Source organism: Odocoileus virginianus, chromosome 20, assembly GCF_023699985.2.
Source record: "Odocoileus virginianus isolate 20LAN1187 ecotype Illinois chromosome 20, Ovbor_1.2, whole genome shotgun sequence".
NCBI lineage: Eukaryota > Metazoa > Chordata > Mammalia > Artiodactyla > Cervidae > Odocoileus > Odocoileus virginianus.
In genome coordinates, this window is record NC_069693.1 from 23,022,661 (window position 1) to 23,039,960 (window position 17,300).

Below are 17,300 nucleotides of genomic sequence, written 5' to 3' on the forward strand. Positions count from 1 at the left end.
CATGTTCCTGGCCTTCTATGGCATTACTCATGCACAGAACTCAGGTTCCAGGAACATGTGGTCTTCAGGTGTTTTCCATAGGTTTTCCCTTCAGGATTTGACAGTGATCAGTGGGCAAGGTTTCTTCCACATTTGTGTGTTTGACGTGCAGATGGCCACCTCCAATTTTGTTAGGACTACACAACTCTTTTTCTTGACTTAACTCTTCAGGGCACTTGGCCTGGCTTGGTTTCCCAAGTTCATCTGTTCATAAAAATATCCCACACAACAGTCTAACCTAACATATATGTAGTAAACCAGGTGCTAGGCTCAGAGAAGTGGGGAATAGGGCATTACGAACATCTAACAAAGTCTTGTCTTTGAGGTTCTGACGATCTAAACGAGTAATAGATAAAAAGAGCACAAATAAAGACTTTTGACAATAAAGCCAGGCTATTGATTAGAAATGTCAAATTACAGTCTCTGGGCCCTACCTGTTTTATAAATAAAGTTTTATCAGTACACAACACTATTCCTATTCATTTACAAATTGTCTCAGGTGCTGCTGGGCTACAATAGCAGAAACAGTATGGCCCACAAAACCTAAGAAGTTTACTATCTGAACCAACACAAAAAAGGTTTGCTAACTTCTTGAATTGATGATCAAATGCCAAAGCAAGTAAAAACAACAGTGGTAAGTGAGCTAATAGTTCAAAACGGTGAAAGTTTAATGTTGTGTTTGTGTGTATGTGCAGGGCTGGCTTTTCAGAGGAAGTGAGGCTTAATTTGGACATTAAGAAAGGGTAGAATTTGGACAATGAGATGGGAGAGACAGAGTACTCCAAGGGTACTTAGCAATATTCTGTATAAATATGAAGAAATAAATTAATTTAAAAAGTATTATTATTGATTTCAAGATGACTTAGTAGAAGCTATGTATTTCATAATAACAATGATTATATTTCCATATGTTTATACTCTCTTGTTGGCTTGTAATAGTCTTGTGAGGTAGGCATGGTGGTGAATCATCCCATTTTGGCAGTGAAGGTTAAGAGGTTGGCTGAAAGTCTTGCTGGGGGTTGCAGACCCTGGTAGCCCACCCTGAGACCCTAGCGAGTTTCTGGCTTTTGCAGAGAGTACACCTAAGAACTCTGTAGTTGCTATCCATGGGCAGCAGAGGAAACAATAAGAATTTTGAAATGAAGTCCTATGATTATTTTCACACCAACTTTTCCATTTCCTTAGTCTCCTTGTCCTTAAATAACACTAGGCTGTGAGAGGTTGAGTCACATGCTGACTATCAGTTTTGATGTAAGGTTGTGCTTGAATGTTGCCAAGTAAAGTGCACCAGGGATGTGCTCAACCCTTATCCCTTTAAGAGGCTGAGCATCTTAGATCTTTGAAGGACCAGTTCATCTCAAACCAAAAACAGCTAAGGAGTAGTTGAGACTCCTCAGAAAATCTGGACTTCGGCCAACACTTATTGAAGGTTTGCCATGCACCAAGCACTCTCATTAACTCTTGATGTGTTTAATCCTCACAGTGACCCCAAGACAGAGATACTATTATTCTCTATTATACGGAGAAGGCAAATGAGTCATGAGGGTTAAGTTAACATGCTTAAGGTCAGACAACTAATAAATGTCAGAGCTGAGATTTGAACCCAAGTGGTCAGGCTTCAGAGCTTACATTCTTATTCACTGCACTATTACACAACCAACTATTACACTACCAACATCCATGTGTGTGCTAAGTCGCTTCAGTCACGTCTGAGTCTTTGCGACCCTACGGACTGGATCCCACCAGGCTACTCTGTCCATGGGGTACTTGAATACTGGAGTGGGTTGCCATGCCCTCCTCCAGGAGGTCTTTCCAACCCAGGAAGGCAACCCATGTCTCTTGAGCCTCCTGCCTTGGAAAGTGGGTTCTTTACCAATAGCACCACCTGGGAAGCCTACCAACAAGACTGGGGGTATGTAATTTTGTCCAGAAGACGAACCAAAAACTGCTCTGCACAAACTGCAGGGAAAATGACCATTCGCTTCAATGCGGTTATGGTCAGATACAGAAATCTGTGAGCAGAGGCCTCGGAAGTTCCTAACAAATTCTCAGGTCTGCAAGTATGTCAGAGAGAAGACAAGAAGCTTGGGAGAAATGCATGGACCACGATGGAATGACCTCAGCCTGGAGACAAAATGTGACAGTGTCTCAGAGGGAACAAGGGGATAAGCTCTTATTCAGGAACCAAGATGTGAAAAGGCTCAAGTGCAGAAAAGGTTTCAACAGGCCTCCAAGAGGGATTACACAACTACGCCAGAGCCACTGCATTCTTAATATACCACACTTGGCCCCACTGAAATCAGCTACATGCAACCCAGCCTGGTGCCTAGTCTAAAGTGACTGGATTTTGTTTCTTTCTGGAGCTGTTATGGAGGACTTGGACAATGACAGGATAAAATGATGGATGTGGGTCCATGACAAAAGCAACCAGACATGGTTAGAAAGCTGAAAGCGCCCAACCCTCTGAGTGACCTAGGTTAGTCCCGTTAATTTCAAGTCACTGGACTGGACTCAATGAGTGGCCAACCACGAGAGTTTTTTTCTTCCTGCTCCTCATGATCAAAGTAAGAGGACACCTCTGGGGTGGGGCTTTGCCTTTCATTACCTCTCTCGGGAAAATCTTATGAACTGAATCCTCTAGAGAGTAAGGTTTGGGAAAAGAAAGGACTACACAAGATAGCAAAGAAAAAGTGAAAGCCATTTAAGAGACCAAGACAATTCCCAACAACAACACGGATAGTAGAGTCAAAGGTAATTATATTTTGTACCAAATTAGGGATAATAAAGTAGAGTACAATGCAGAATGCCTGGAAGACATTAAGGCTGTGGGCCTAGTAACAGGCTTATGTAATTTAATGAGCAGAAATAAAAGTTATAAAACAAGAAAGATAAACTAAGAAACAGTAGTATTCCTGAAGGGCTTGGGATGGGCTTTTGAATGATGAGGTAGATATTGCCCCAAATTATGGGGAATACAGAGGGTTGCATTGAGTCTAAGTAAATTATTCTCACTCTTGTGCAGCAAATATCAAGGCTTTATCTCAACTCTGCACTCAGTATGAGCTACTTATTATAAAATTAAAATGGACATGCGAAAATGGTCAGAAACCCACTCCAGAAGTCAGCGCAACATGGAGATTTACAGGGTTTCCAATGTTGTGAGCAGTCTTGACGATAGCCTTCCAAAAGGAAAAGATTCAGAGCTGAGTTCAGAGAAATGGAGACAAATCAGAAGGCAGCTGGGGATGGCTGCAGTGACATTTTTCAGAGCAATAGGATAAAGAACTCGAGACAGGCGATGATTTGAAAGAACATTTCTTGATATTTTAAAGAAGTTTGTAGCAGATGAAGCCACCAAGAAAGCCACCAACTCGGTTAAACCAATGAAGAGAAAGATCTGGAACTGGGCAAGAGCTTTGGAGCAGATTCACCAGGAGGGAAGTTGGCAGGTGGCCTGCTGCCCAACCTCCCTTTTAGGGTTAATCTCCTGTGTGCTCCCTCCGATTTGGGGGAAACGCAAGGAGGATGTTTTCTCTCTCAAACATTTGAAAAAGCTATTTTCAGCTGTTTTTAGGAAGGGAGGAACAAGAGCATTCCTCTCTGAAACCACAAGAAACCTTCATGTATGTGGCCAGAAGTTGAAAGTAAATTTGTTATTATGCTGCTTACGTGATTCAGGCCTTTTCAGAGTCACCTGAAGACCCTTCAGACAAGGAAAATCTGGACAGAATCAAAGTCCCTTTCAAACAAAGTACCTCCAATGTTGCCTGCCTTGATGTAACTGATGTACAGTATTATTGTGCAATGTAACGGCAGTGCACAGCACTCTCATCATGGTTTTAGCATTTAAAATATAACCCTGAATTAGATCAGTTTGATAAATTAGCTCCAAACTATAGCCACAGTCGCCTGCCCATTGGAAGAATTTCTAGTAGAGGTTCTGTTCTTTGCCTTATAAAGACTCGCCTATGAGGGTCCACGGCTGCTGTGAGGGGAATGTTTTGTTGTTGTTCTTAGTGCTAAATGGGGGAAAAGAAAAACTGGTTTTGTAACTGTACTGGCCTTATGAATTACCTGATAAACAACTCTGAGTAATAAGGTTGGAAATTCTCTTAAAATTTTTTGCACATTATTTGGTTACAGTCTCCATATGGTAGAAAGGCGAGGACAGAAAACCTTCCATTCCGCGTCTCCACCCACAGCCCCCCCCCACAACCACATATTTAATCCATGCGCTTATGTCAAACTTAATTACAGGACTTTTGGCATAAAATAACAGTCCACATCCTCAGAGAGAAGAACTTAAGCAGTTAATATGTGCGATTGAGTGAAATTGCTTTGCTGAATGTTTATGAGTAACCCAAGACCAGTGAAATGTGCTGATATTTTAACCATTTCAATGCTGAACTTGTGCCAAGAGGCTGTGGAATAGGAGGAGAAAAAAGAATAATTTCTCCTGATCTGCTGTGTATTATATTTCCTGAAACTGAGAGTGCTGGGTAAGACAATTTTATGGCACTTTCACAAATAGGTTTGTAGAAGAAAAACAATAAAGCTACAACAATTATGGAACTTGTCCTCATCTCAGGGAACTGCAGGAATTCAACAGAAGAGCAGCAGGTTTAAACCCATGCCCGTTTCTGCAGAAAATCCTCTGGAACATCACGGCTCCCTACAAGGGGCAATTATTTTTGCCTTCGGGTTTTTTCTGACCCCCTTGAACCTTTGCAGACATTTCCCTTTCACATTCATTCCCAGTTTAACGTGAGTGGTTTTAAAATGTAGAGATTTCCGACCCTGAAATGACTGTTTCCCACTGCCATCATTGATGAAATAAACTACCTCTGTTGAAACTTGCTTTTGTCTAAATCATTCACAGTAAGACTTGCCTCTTTCAGACTAGAGGAACCTCTTAAAATATAAAATCATCTGCTTGGTTTCCTTCTTTATCCAATGTTCTTTCTTAAGCCAGTGAGATTTGGAGCTACTTCTGACTTCATACTTACTCTCATTACCTTTGTTTCAGAACACAGCCATATTACCTACCACCTGCCCCATAAATGCCAGTCTTTTAACATGATAGTTTCTGAAGCTTCTCTGCACTTAAATGTTCCACCAAATTCTATCTCCATTCTCTCCAAATCCAACTCTCCCACTCCTAGACTCTTAGGGGTGTATTCAACACATGTCCCAAGGACGACAGAATCCAACTGCATCATACTCGTCTATAGAATGTTCTGTGGGCTGTTTCAGGAGCTTCAGGTTTTAGCAATGCTGCCCATCCATCTTGCCTCACACTTCTCCCTCTAAACACTTTCTCATCCCACTTCTGTGACTGTACCTTTTCATTTCATTGGCTTGCACCTTCAATTGCTATTTCAAAATATTCTTGGAAGTGCATTTTCTCTTCTATCTGCTTCTCCAGATATCCTTAGGGTTATGTATTATACTTATTTTCAGAACTCTAGTTTAGTCTAAGCACATGAGAATCCCAGCCTTGAGATGCATACAATAATGTTATGGTGTTGAAATTCGAGGGTATTTGTGAAATTACCTGGCACAGGGCCTAATCCATAGAAGACTTTCTATAAAAGTCTTTGGTTCAATGATTCCTTTATTCGTTCAATGTATATTGAGCACTTAATGCACAAAACTACTACCTGGTGATAATACTTTGAATCATGCTAGTTGCTGGGGGTTCAGATATGAGAGACCCTACATTTGCTAAAATAGTTCTAGACATGTGAATGCCATGCCCTGAGTACTTTATACACTTCTGTATGCAGTTCTGCACCAGGAACATCACACATAACTAACAACCCAGAAGGGAGGGATTTTTACCCCCTTGCATTATTTTTGATGCAGGTTATCAACATGTAGGTTTGACAGTCATAATTCCAAAACTCTTCTAGTCTCAAAGTGAAATATTTTAGTAAAGTGTTAAGGTGATGCCCAATATGGTAGAGACTTACGGACTCTACATAAATGGACTTCTTTGTTTACTTTTTACTCATGTTTTGGGTCTTAGATTAAAGTTACTTTGTTAGGGGGACTTTCCTTGGCCCACTCAAATAGAAATTAGTTCTCCTTATACTTTCTCTCACACTCTGTACTTTCCCTTTGTGGTACTCACCACAACCTGCAGGTGTGGATTTATTGTGGGATTATCCCTTTTTTGTCCATCTCCCCTGGGACACTGTAAGTAAGCTCCAAGAAAGTAGAGACCTTATCCATTTCGTTCAATACTCTATACCCAAGCTTGAGCACAGTGCTTGGCCCACAGTAAGTGTTCAATAACATTTGTTGAATTATTATTGTCATAATAACATTGATTACAAAAGTGCAAGCAGTTGATTCAGTGTTTTTTTTTTCTTTCCCCACTTTGGAATCAGTCACCCAATTTTTGAAGCATCCTTCCTCCCTCGTGGCTTCCATGTGGCATATGACTGAACTATTTGGGGTCTCACTGGCTGGCTGTGAAGAAGGGGACAGAAGCAGTTGGTTGCTTTTACCCCCATGACAAAAGCTGATGGCAATCGGAGAAGAAAGGCTGAGCTAGAAAAGGTCAACTATCAGACAAGTCTGGGAGGTGGGGAAAGCTGGACATGGGAAGAGAGTGACCTTGGTGTCTTCCTGTCCTTACTTCCTGTCTCCCCAGGAAGTGTCACTCAGAGGTTTTCAGGAAAGGGTGTTGTCATGGCAACTGAATTGGCCCTTCCCCTCCCGGCTGTATGGGGACAAGTGCCCTCGTGTACTCCGGCTGTCCCCACGCTGCACGGGGGAAGAGGGCAGTCACTCTGAGGCTTCAGAAACATCATGGAAAATGCAGAGCAGACAAGTCTGCCATGAAAGAACCGACTACAGCATGTGGCAAGGACTCAAGCCCAGGATGCCGCAGAGCCTGTTCTTGAACTAATTAAAATTTAATCAGCTAAAGCCATTTTCTTGATAATTTGGAAACCCTCTCTTAACTTTTGCAAGTTCCAAAGAGCCTCTAAAATAGAGGACGCTATATTTTTGCATGTTTCTCTCTGTGGATTAGGTTTCAGACCCAAAAAGGCACTTCAGAGAGAGGAACTCTAGACGGAGTAACCGTGGAATTCATCATCCAAACCGGGACACTTTGGAGAGCTAAAAGAAGTGCTATTAATATCTATACCAGGACAACAGCTATCAACTGGACTGTCCTGGGCAAAATGGGATATGCACTCCAGAAAACTCTAGGGTCAAAAGCAGATTAAATGCACCCCTGGGATCGAAAATCCAGGCAGGCAGGTCTGTGTCTGTGTGACTCCAGGCCATGGCGGGTGGTAGGTATACAGTAGGTGCTCAAACTTATTAACTGAATGAGTAAATCCAAAGTGGTCCCAGGCATGCTTTCTGAAGAGGAATTGATATGGGGTCCACGAACCTAGGTCAAACAGACCCAGCAGTGACACTGCAAGGGGTGGTCTGTGTTCTTCAGGAAGTCAAGTCTGCAGGAGCACAATACAGAAGGAGATGTGTATTCCGTGTTAACTCATCCCTAACTGTTAGCAGTTAATTGCCTTCTGTTGACACACCCTGAGGGGAAATGTGAAGCAGTTCTTGACATTTGCATATGCATTGTCTGCCTACTTATTTTGCTGGGTCCTCATCTCCTAAAATTCACATGACTGTGCCCTGATTTTAAAATATACACATAACAGGCACCATACTTTGGGGTCTATTTGGCAAAAAGTGGGCTTCTCGGGATTTCCTTCTGGGTTGGCCAGAGATGCTGGCTGCAGCCGGGGGCCTGCCCAGACTCGCTGGGTCACTCTAGTTCCCACCCCTCCTCCACCAGCCTGCCCAGGCCTTCAGGAAGACTGCAAAGGTCCACTGACCTCCAGGGAGCAAAAGGGCACAGCCAGCCTTTTAAAGGCTGTGGACACTCCGAGTGACACCAGAGCCCACGCCTCCAATGGCGAGGCCGGCGGCCCTGGAGAACAGGGGCGAGGCCTGTGTGTGCCCCCTCGTCCACCTTTAGCCTTGCCCTGGAACTGACCAGAATCGATGCCCCTCTTCCTCAGGGCCAGCCGAGTGCTCCGTCCTCTTCCCATGCCTCGGGAGAGACCCGTCTCCTCTGACAGACTCAAGATTCCAGGCCGAACTTTCCCATGCCATCGTCCCTCAAAATAGCCGGAGCTGAGCTGTATTTATAGCCGTGTGAGACTCTAATGGGCCAATTTGTTTGAATTTCCACTGCTTTTGTGTTGAGCATACCCCTCACCCGTGGACGTTCTCTTTAGGCCTTTATTGATGGGGTGTGTTAGGGTAGAGGGGGCCATGTTCAAGATGGTAGCTGTATAGAGTGCGGGGGCTGTTTTGCATATTTACTGTTCTTTCAAGCCGGTTTTTTGAGAGAGAGAAAGAGACAGAGAAAGAGGTTTCTGTAAGTAGCCCGGACAATGAGAACAAGCCCGGCTGTATGCCAAGCACGGGATCTCGGCCAAAACACATATCATTAGCTTGGACCAGCTATAAGCAAGGAAATGAGAAACATATGTTGGAGAGCAAGGTTAGGAGTGAGAGACTATGGGTCAGTGACAGTCACCCTAAAACTTTTCCCTTGTTCTTCAGCTGTGGCCTGGCGGTGTCAAATGTCATTTCGACTGCCTTGATTTCTCATGGTGGGGCTGCCTGTGTTTTGTTTTGTTTTTTTTTTTTTCTTCCTCCCCCTGTCGTTTCCTGATGGGAGTTTTTTTGGGGAGGGGAAGAGGGAGCCGTTGGGGAAGGGCTGGTGTGATAGTTTTTCTCAGTTCTGGGAAAATCACAACCTTGTTTCCCGTGATGCTCTCGGAAATTCCTCACTTTCTCTGAAATCACGGTGTCTCTCCGTTTGGGATTTGGACTTGGTTTGTGAAGGGAAGAAAGAGGGGAAGGCTTTGAAAGCATTTCTTGCTGTTTCTTTCTAAAATATAATTAGACGCGCCTCATTACCTCACGCTGAAGGACTTTTGTACTTTTTCCGAGCTGTGTTTGCTGTGATCTCTGATGGGCTGCGGCCTGTCGTATCCACTTGGCATTTTATCATATTAGCAGTTATTTTTTCCCCAACACGTCTGTCCTCTCCTCTGGCTCTCTGCGAGGTATCTGGACTTGATTTGCTGGTCTGAAGGCCACGCCCGGAGAGTCTGTTGGGGCCCGGTGCCGGGTGACGGGCCTGTCCTCCTCCAGCCCTTCCCGACTTCCCCGGCCTCCACCACATTCGTTTTCCTTAGTTTTTCCCGGACAGTTTGCTAACAAGGCTGTGTTCTCTTCCATCCCAGGGTCAAGACCCTGTTCTCTATAAAACCCAGATGAAGAACTGTATCGCAGGAAACTCAGAGGCGGTCCCTGGAGAACCAACTGCGGCTACTGTTCTGAAGGCGAGGATGGCTCCAGATGGCTGCCCGGGAAACTCACCGGGCTCCGAGGCCTGGTGTTGGCTACGGTCACAAGGCAGCCAGGGGCACACCCGGCCCATCCTGCTGAGGGGCTGTCTTGCCAATGGGTTTGCGGGGCTGTGCAAGCGTGGATGGCAGAGAGCTGGGGGGAAAGGCCCTCCCGTAAATTCTCCTGGCCATCCTTTCTAACACTTGGGGAATGGTGTTGGGGTGGAAACCATTTCAAATAATTAAAACATTTGGTCCCTGTTTATCCTTTGCTTCCTTCTTCAGGCCGTGTTCTGAAAATAAACTTTGCTCTGAGTTTCCGGGCTCCTAAAATTCCCGAGTGTGTGAGTGTCCTGAAGGCCTTGGGCAGAGTTAATGATTAGCTTGAGGTTAGCCGGACCTGTTTTCCCCAGGTGAGCTGTCTTCACACTTCAGTCTTCATTTTTCCCCCCTCTTTTTCTGGGTAGCAGATCTCTCTCCTCTGCATGGAGACAACCCTTATTGTTGAATGTTGCTCAGCACTCAGTGGATCAGGAAGGGTGCGTGCCGGAGTGTGTGTGTATGTGTGTGTCCATTTGACAGAAGAAAAAAACAAACCCAAAAAACAAGAGAGGAACTAGGGCAGCCAAACCACAACATGCAGGCAATGGGTATTTTAAGTCTTAGATTGACGGCGAGGTAGGATCCTGGCTAGGTGCCTGAATGTCTTCCAGTTTCCAAGCGTCTATTTATCAACCCTCTCTCCCTTCCCTCGCTGTCATGGTGGAGGGCAGTTGGGATGAGGTTTGAGTCCATGTGTTTTCCTTCTGTGTCCTTACTGTTGGGCTGCCTCTAAAATCTCAACACGGCCAAAACTTGCCTCAAATCACCACTTCCCGCCATCTCCTCTACCACCTTCCTGCCCAACCACATCTATGCTCACCTAGAACCCAAAAGCCTTCCAAACGGCCCCTCCACTTCCTCTTTCACCCTGTGTTGGTCTATTCACCAATGAGCAGCCAGAGGTACCATCAGAAAACCCAAATCAGATTAATTCTGTTTTCCTGCTGACAGCCCTGCTGGGCCCTGCCTACTTTTCCAGCTTTATACTGAGCCATCTTTCTTTGGTCCTTTATGTTCCAGACACACTAGCCCCATTGTTGTTAGGAATAACAACAATGTCTACTCAACGGGTTGGGAGGAGTAAATGCTTTTTAAACATATAAAGCACCTAAACCAGGGTCTGACCATGACTGGGGCTCAATGAATGGAAGTACCATTCCATTTAATTCTTTGAATTTGCCAAGGGCTTCCCTGCTTCAAGGCCTTCACAGACATCTGCCATTCATCTTTTTCTCTTTGTCAGATAGGTTCTTTCTTAGCTTTCAAGTTTGAGTTTAAACAGTAATTCCTTAGAAATCTTTTCTAACTAGTCTGTTGAAATAGATTCCCATCCTTTCATTCCCAATCTCAGTACTCTCCCGTAATAGCCTATTTATTTCCCTCATATCACTTTTTCCAACTTGTCATCACTTATTATGTTTACCTGTGGGCACGGGTAGGTGTGTATATCCTGATCTAGCACAAGAAGCGTTTGCTGAAATAATATCATATAAAGGAATGATTCAAACTCCGAACCTGTCTTCTTCTAATACCAAAGCCACGTTCTAGCCACTGTGTCTCCTGGGCCACATTTTCCTCTCTAGTTCCTACAACTATTCATTTATTCTCTCATCCTTTTATCAGGATTGACCCTGGGCTCTTGGTGATGGAAATTCTCTGAATCTTCTAGGGGCTACCACATCCCTTCACCATCACTCTATTCTTTCCTCTTGCTTGTGGGCCAGTTTCTCCAGTGAGGCTCACACTTTCATTTATATGTAAATGATAAATAATAGAATATGCAATTCCCAGAGTGACTTCAGTGACTCATAACTCCTCACCTGCCTAGTTAGAGAGGTTTGGGGATGAGTTAACTCATCATCTACCATTAAGAAATCAATGTCTATGCAATTACTCCACGAACACCCAAGATTAGGTATCTGAGAGCCCTACCTGAAGGCCTGAAGAGATAGGAGGAAACCATAGTACTTGTTTTTTATCCTTCTTCAGTTCAGTTCAGTTCAGTTCAGTTCAGTCACTCAGTCGTGTCCAACTCTTTGCAGACCCCCTGGACTGCAGCATGCCAGGCTTTCCGGTCCATCGCCAATTCCCGAAGTTTATTCAAACATATCCATCGATGGTTGATAATGCCAACCAACCATTTCATCCTCTGTCGTCGTCCCCTTCTCCTCCCACCTTCAGTCTTTCCCAGCATCAGGATCTTTTCCAATGAGTTGGTTCTGTTCATCAGGTGGCCAAAGAATTGGAGTTTCAGCTTCAGCATCAGTCCTTCCAATGAGTATTCAGGACTGATTTCCTTTAGGATTGACTGGTTTGATCTCCTTGCAGTCCAACGTACTCTCAAGAGTCTTCTCCAACACCACAGTTCAAAAGCATCAATTCTTCGGTGCTCAGCTTTCTTTATAGTCCAACTCTCACATCCATACATGACTACTGGAAAAACCATAGCTTTGACTAGATGGACCATTGCCGTAAAGTAATGTCTCTGCTTTTCAATATGTTGTCTATGTCAGTCATAACTTTTCTTCCAAGGAGCAAGCATCTTTTAATTTCATGGCTGCAGTCACCATCTGCAGTGATATTGGGGCCCCCCAAAATAAAGTCTCTCACTGTTTCCATTGTTTCCCCATCTATTTGCCATGAAGTGATGGGACTGGATGACTGATTCTACTTACCAATCATCATGACTATATGTTGTATTATATAGAAATAAGAGCTAAGATGTGGTCACCTGACCTGTCCTCATGAATCTTGCTTTCTCTCATAGCCAAGAACACAAAGAAGGACAATGTCCTTGACTGAATTTTTTTTATTATTTATTGATTAATAGCCTGTCTTTTTTTTTTTTCCTTTTAGCCTCTGTGCACTTTACTAATTACTTCTCTGAAAATCCTTTTACTTTACCATTCACCAGAATGCTGCCACCTTTGGGAAAGAAAGTGGCAACATGATGGAGTGTAAGCTTAATAAAAACTGAGCTTCCAGAAAAGTATTTACTGAAGTGCTGGTCCAGCCCCACCCTGCAATATAATGCACTGTGAAGGCAATGATGTAATCATGAGAAATAGCACAAAGCTTGCATCATAGTGATTCTTCTCATCCAACAGAATAACCCTAAGGATAACTATCTTCATCATTTCATTCTTGGCCCCACCTGGATTTGTACCACTGGCGTGACTAAATCATGGAAACATGTCTATCTGCACATTTGAGACAGTCTGTTCCATTAATATGATCTGAAGGTGAAATCTGTATATCCCCCAGACTAAACTACTTCATGATTTGAATTATTAAGAAAAGCCCAAATAGTTATTAATTCCCTTAAGAGGGAAAACAAAGGTCTCTCCCATTCATATGCAAAAGAGATTCCACTAGTTTATATATGTTTGGATGGGTAGCAGATAAATGATTTTACTGAAATGAAATTTCTTTTCTTTTTTTGGCCATGTGATGTGGCATGCAGGATCTTAGTTCCTCAGCCATGGATTGAAACTGTGCCCCCTACAATGGAAATGTAGAGTCTTAACCACTGGACCACCAGGGAAGTCCCAAAATGAATTTTCTAGGATTTCATAGTGGGAACTTTGGGAGCAAAAAAAGAATGCTGGTGGTAAAGAGGAAGGAGAAAATATTTCTTTAATGTGACATATATCATTATAATGGCACCTTAAGTTCTGAGGTTACCTCTATTTGAAAGAATATGAAACATTATGTACACAGCATTGTAAACCTCAAAAATACAAGTATCCTTACTTTAGAGATGGGAAGAATGGATTCACAGATGAGTCTTCCCCCAAATACAGAACTCTGGAGGCATGCCAACACAGTATATTGCCATTCCAGAGCCTCTGTGTTTCCACAGATCTCAGACTAGACCAAACAATTTTTTTTGGTATTAGACTTGAATCAAAGGGGCAGCCAGGTTGTATTTAACTCAACAAATAAAGTAAATGTTGATTGAGTGTCTACTATGTATAAAGACTATGAAAGGCACAGGCCTTGTTCTCAAGGAACTTGTAACTTAGTGAAGGAGACAGACATGTAAACTAAATTTAATGTAAAGTACTATTGAAGTAAAGCAGTGAGAAAGAAGAACGGACGGCTAGTTGTGGAGGCATCCGAGGGGTGGAGCTGCTCTGGATGGGGGCTGCTTATGACAATCAGAAAGAGAAAGATTCACTGGTAGAATCGGGCTACTTCCCTGCTGACACCATGGAACGCTTCTGACTGGTGGAGATTTCCTCTTTGTTCTGAGCTGAACTACAAGTAGGTACCTGCAAAAATCCACCACGTGCTTCTAGCTGTAGCCACCAAAGATATGTAACTTGCTTTAATCCCTCTCAGGTGCATCTGCCTTCGCAATTCTAAATCTAGATGACATTTCTCTCTTCTTTCCCAGTGCCAAGACCACTTTGCTGCTGTTGTTAAGTCACTAAGTCATGTCTGACTCTTTTGCCACCCCATGGACTATGGCCCCCCAGACTCCTCTGTCCCAGTCAAGAATACCGAAGTGCATAGCCATTTCCTTCTCCAGGGGATCTTCCCAACCCAGGGATCGAATCTGAGTCTCCTGCACTAGCAGGTGGATTCTTTACCACCAAACCACCAAAGAAGCCCAAGACTTCCTTGCCTTCTCCTGTTTCTGATTAAATGTACCAATTTCTTCAACTCTTTCCCCTAGGGATGATTCTTAAACCCTTCACTATCTGGGCATTCTTCACTTGACCCATTCTAGTTTATTAATGTCCATCCTTAAAATCAGCATTGAAAACGGAACACAATACAGGACTTTAGACATGTGTTGACCAGTGGGTCACTTTCTTCCCTTGTAATCCATCCTTGCCTCTGTTTATTCATCCATCCATCCATCTAAATGACACTTAAATAAGCATGGTTCTAGTTACTAATAGGGGATAAAAAGATGAAAAACTTCAATGAAAATCAAGTTTAGAGAGATGATGATTGGAGAGAACCATATTCCTACCAACACAACCTAAGATTTTATTAGTAATCTGGCAGCCATCATTCACACAGTTAGCACCTACTGAATTTTTTCACCCCTAAACTTCTAACACACAGCTTCACAAAACTTATGCTTAAACAGACTGTCCTTGTTCAGTGCTTTGTCATTTGATTTTGGGAACCAAAGTTCAGGACTTTCCATTGATTTTGGCCTTTGAAGTTTCAGCCCATCATTTCAGTTCATTGAGATCTTTTGGGAATCTAGACCCTGTCCTCCAATATTAAGCCTTCCCTTTTAGTTCTAGTCTACCTGTGGACATGAGTACGATCACCTTAGCCCAGAACTCTGGTGCATATCAAGTCAGCTTTGAACCTTCACCCAGCTCTATGACTAGCAAAGCCGCGTTTCTTTATCTTGGCCAACAAGGAGATCATTTTAGGTCAAATGTGATGCTAAAATCAAGACACAGTGGGCCTAAGGAATATTTTTTTAAACCAATTTACTAACATAAATACTAAATAAATAAATGCATTAATACAAAGTTAGAACTGAGTGCCAGGCCTTTTCCAACCTGGTGTTTACAGAGGATCAATTGGCTAATGTGGAAATTGGCAGGTCCAGAAGGTTTGGGACGGAGGATCTCCCTGTTCAACTCAGAGATACTAAATCAGCAGCTTAAGTCTCCACACTGTCTCTGGGGCTAGAGAGGATAACAGTGTTTTTTATAAGCATCTTGGATTTCTACTTTAAAAACAAAATCCACTGGGTCCCATCAGTCTGTGGTTTGTCTGCTCTGGTTTTCGCCAACTTGAGATGGGGTTGCATTGTGATTGGTTACAATATTCTGCTCTTTGGAAGGGGGAGCCCACTGACCCCTGACCACAGCCGGTCATACAGAGAGTGTCAGAGGCGGACCAATTACCTAAGAGGATGGAGAAAAATCAAACAAGGGCCGGGCACAAGGAGGGGAAAAAACACACAGCAGGCCCAGCTTTAGTTCCACTGCTTGAATTACCACTATGTCAATAGAAGGTGATAAATCAAGGGAGATATTTACTGATTAAAATTACAGACTCCTACGGGAAACTGTATAAACAGATTGAAGAACAAAGCCTTCAGGGACTGAGCCCAGCCGAATCCATCCAGGCTTTGGCCAGTCGTTTCTGTCTCCAGCCAACTCTTGGACCCAGGGGTCATCGAGAGAGCAAGTTTCTCCATGAAATCTGACTTACTACGCACAGATCCAAATATTTGTGGGGAAAATGTAAAGTCACGTTGGGAAGAAATTCAGGACTCAGATCCATTCACCAGGGATCCTCTTATTTCATTTTTTTTTTTTTTGCTTTTACTCTCCAGTCTGGTCTAGACTCACTAGAAGGATCCAGAACACCTGGTCTCTGGGCCCTGCCTGCCAGTGCAGGTCCTGAGGCCACAGATGCTGAAGGGAGGACACAGAAGACATGAGTGGGTGTGAAGCCCACTCCTGCAAGGAGGTTGAGAGGTGGTGATTGTTGCCAATAAGCTTCCTCTGCCAGCCCATCCTGTCCACCCTTTTGGGCGTGTTCACATTGGCATTGCCAGGGCAACCTGAGCTCTGCTCTGCCATCCTGGTCTTTCTAGGTGCATCACACAGTCAGTGCCATTCTGTTTCTTTATATGATGATCTTCTTTGGGAATGTCAGGAGCACTTTGTGCAAGGAGGGCTTAAAGCAAGGTTGTGGCTTTGTTTTCAGAGCTGTACATCTCTTTATGTCAGCTTTGTCTGTGTGATTGAGACCCCTCTGTTCTGATGCCGGCAGCACAGCTTTCTTTCTGATGGATGGGGAAGCCCGCATGGGGCTATTGAACATCACACCTCACTACCGGCTCCGTTATCTACGATGAGTGGGCTGGGGTGAAATTTTGCCCTTCTAACCCAAGTTCCATTCCTTTCCTTTGGTGCCCTTGGTTGTGAATATGCAATTGTTGCTCAAAGGGAATTGGGCAAAAATGTCCTGGGAAAAATAGGCTCTGATGGTTGGGAGGAAAGAGGCAATCGGCTGTACAAGGTCAATGCGTCACACAAGTGTGTTGGAGGCATTGTTCCTGTTAGGACCTCCGTGCATGCTTGGGGGTTTTGTGGGTTTGGTAAGTGTGCCTGGCTGAGGGGACAAATGGAGGCTGAAACTAGTTGATGTTCTACTTGCCAGGCTGCCCTGTGGCATGTCCTAACACAGGGCAGGGGCCACTTGGAGGGACAGGAAACTTCTTCATTCACGGGAAGAATCAGTCCTTCAGGCATGCAGTCTGCCTAGGAGGGGCATCTTCTCCTAAATGTCTCTCCAGGGAAAGTGCCTTTTCTAAATGTCAGGAAGGTACAGGACACACTGGGCAAGGCCCTGATTCTTCTGGTCTTTTCTTTGGAGCTGGGAGGAAGAAGAAGTAAAGAAGTTCCCAACTAGACCTTATAGAAGTTCCTACTTGGCCTTTCAAAAGGCAGCGGTGGATAATAAAATGTCTGTATAATTGCCCTGGCTTGCTCTCCTATTCTTTCGCAACTTGGTTACTGTAAAGTGCGGTGAGCCGCCTTTGCTTGTGTTTCCCCCTCCACCCTGCAAAGGGATTTGTCAGGCCTTCCCCATCTGTGTGAACTCCAGTCCTGGGGTGTCACTGCACCCGTCTCTGTCCTTAGGCCTCCGGAGATGGTGGATGTTATAGCTCAGATTGCAACTGTCTTAACTTCTGGAAAACTCTGAGATGTCCTTCTGTTTTATTTTTTTTAAAAAAGAAGTTATGTTTATAGCTGCTGCGCTTGACTGCTC

General features: G+C 43.9%; 2 long non-coding RNA genes across 2 annotated transcripts in view; one reads left to right on the forward strand and one right to left on the reverse strand.

The window, feature by feature from the left end:
- The window catches only part of LOC139029892 (uncharacterized), a 475,454-nt gene that overhangs the window by 15,602 nt on the left and 442,552 nt on the right, over positions 1–17,300 (reverse strand). The gene's annotated exons all lie outside the window — the stretch shown is intronic.
- On the forward strand, positions 7,944–9,699 carry LOC110134215 (uncharacterized). The gene is made up of 2 exons (XR_002312986.2): positions 7,944–8,226; positions 9,330–9,699. It is a non-coding gene; the product is annotated as an uncharacterized lncRNA (long non-coding RNA).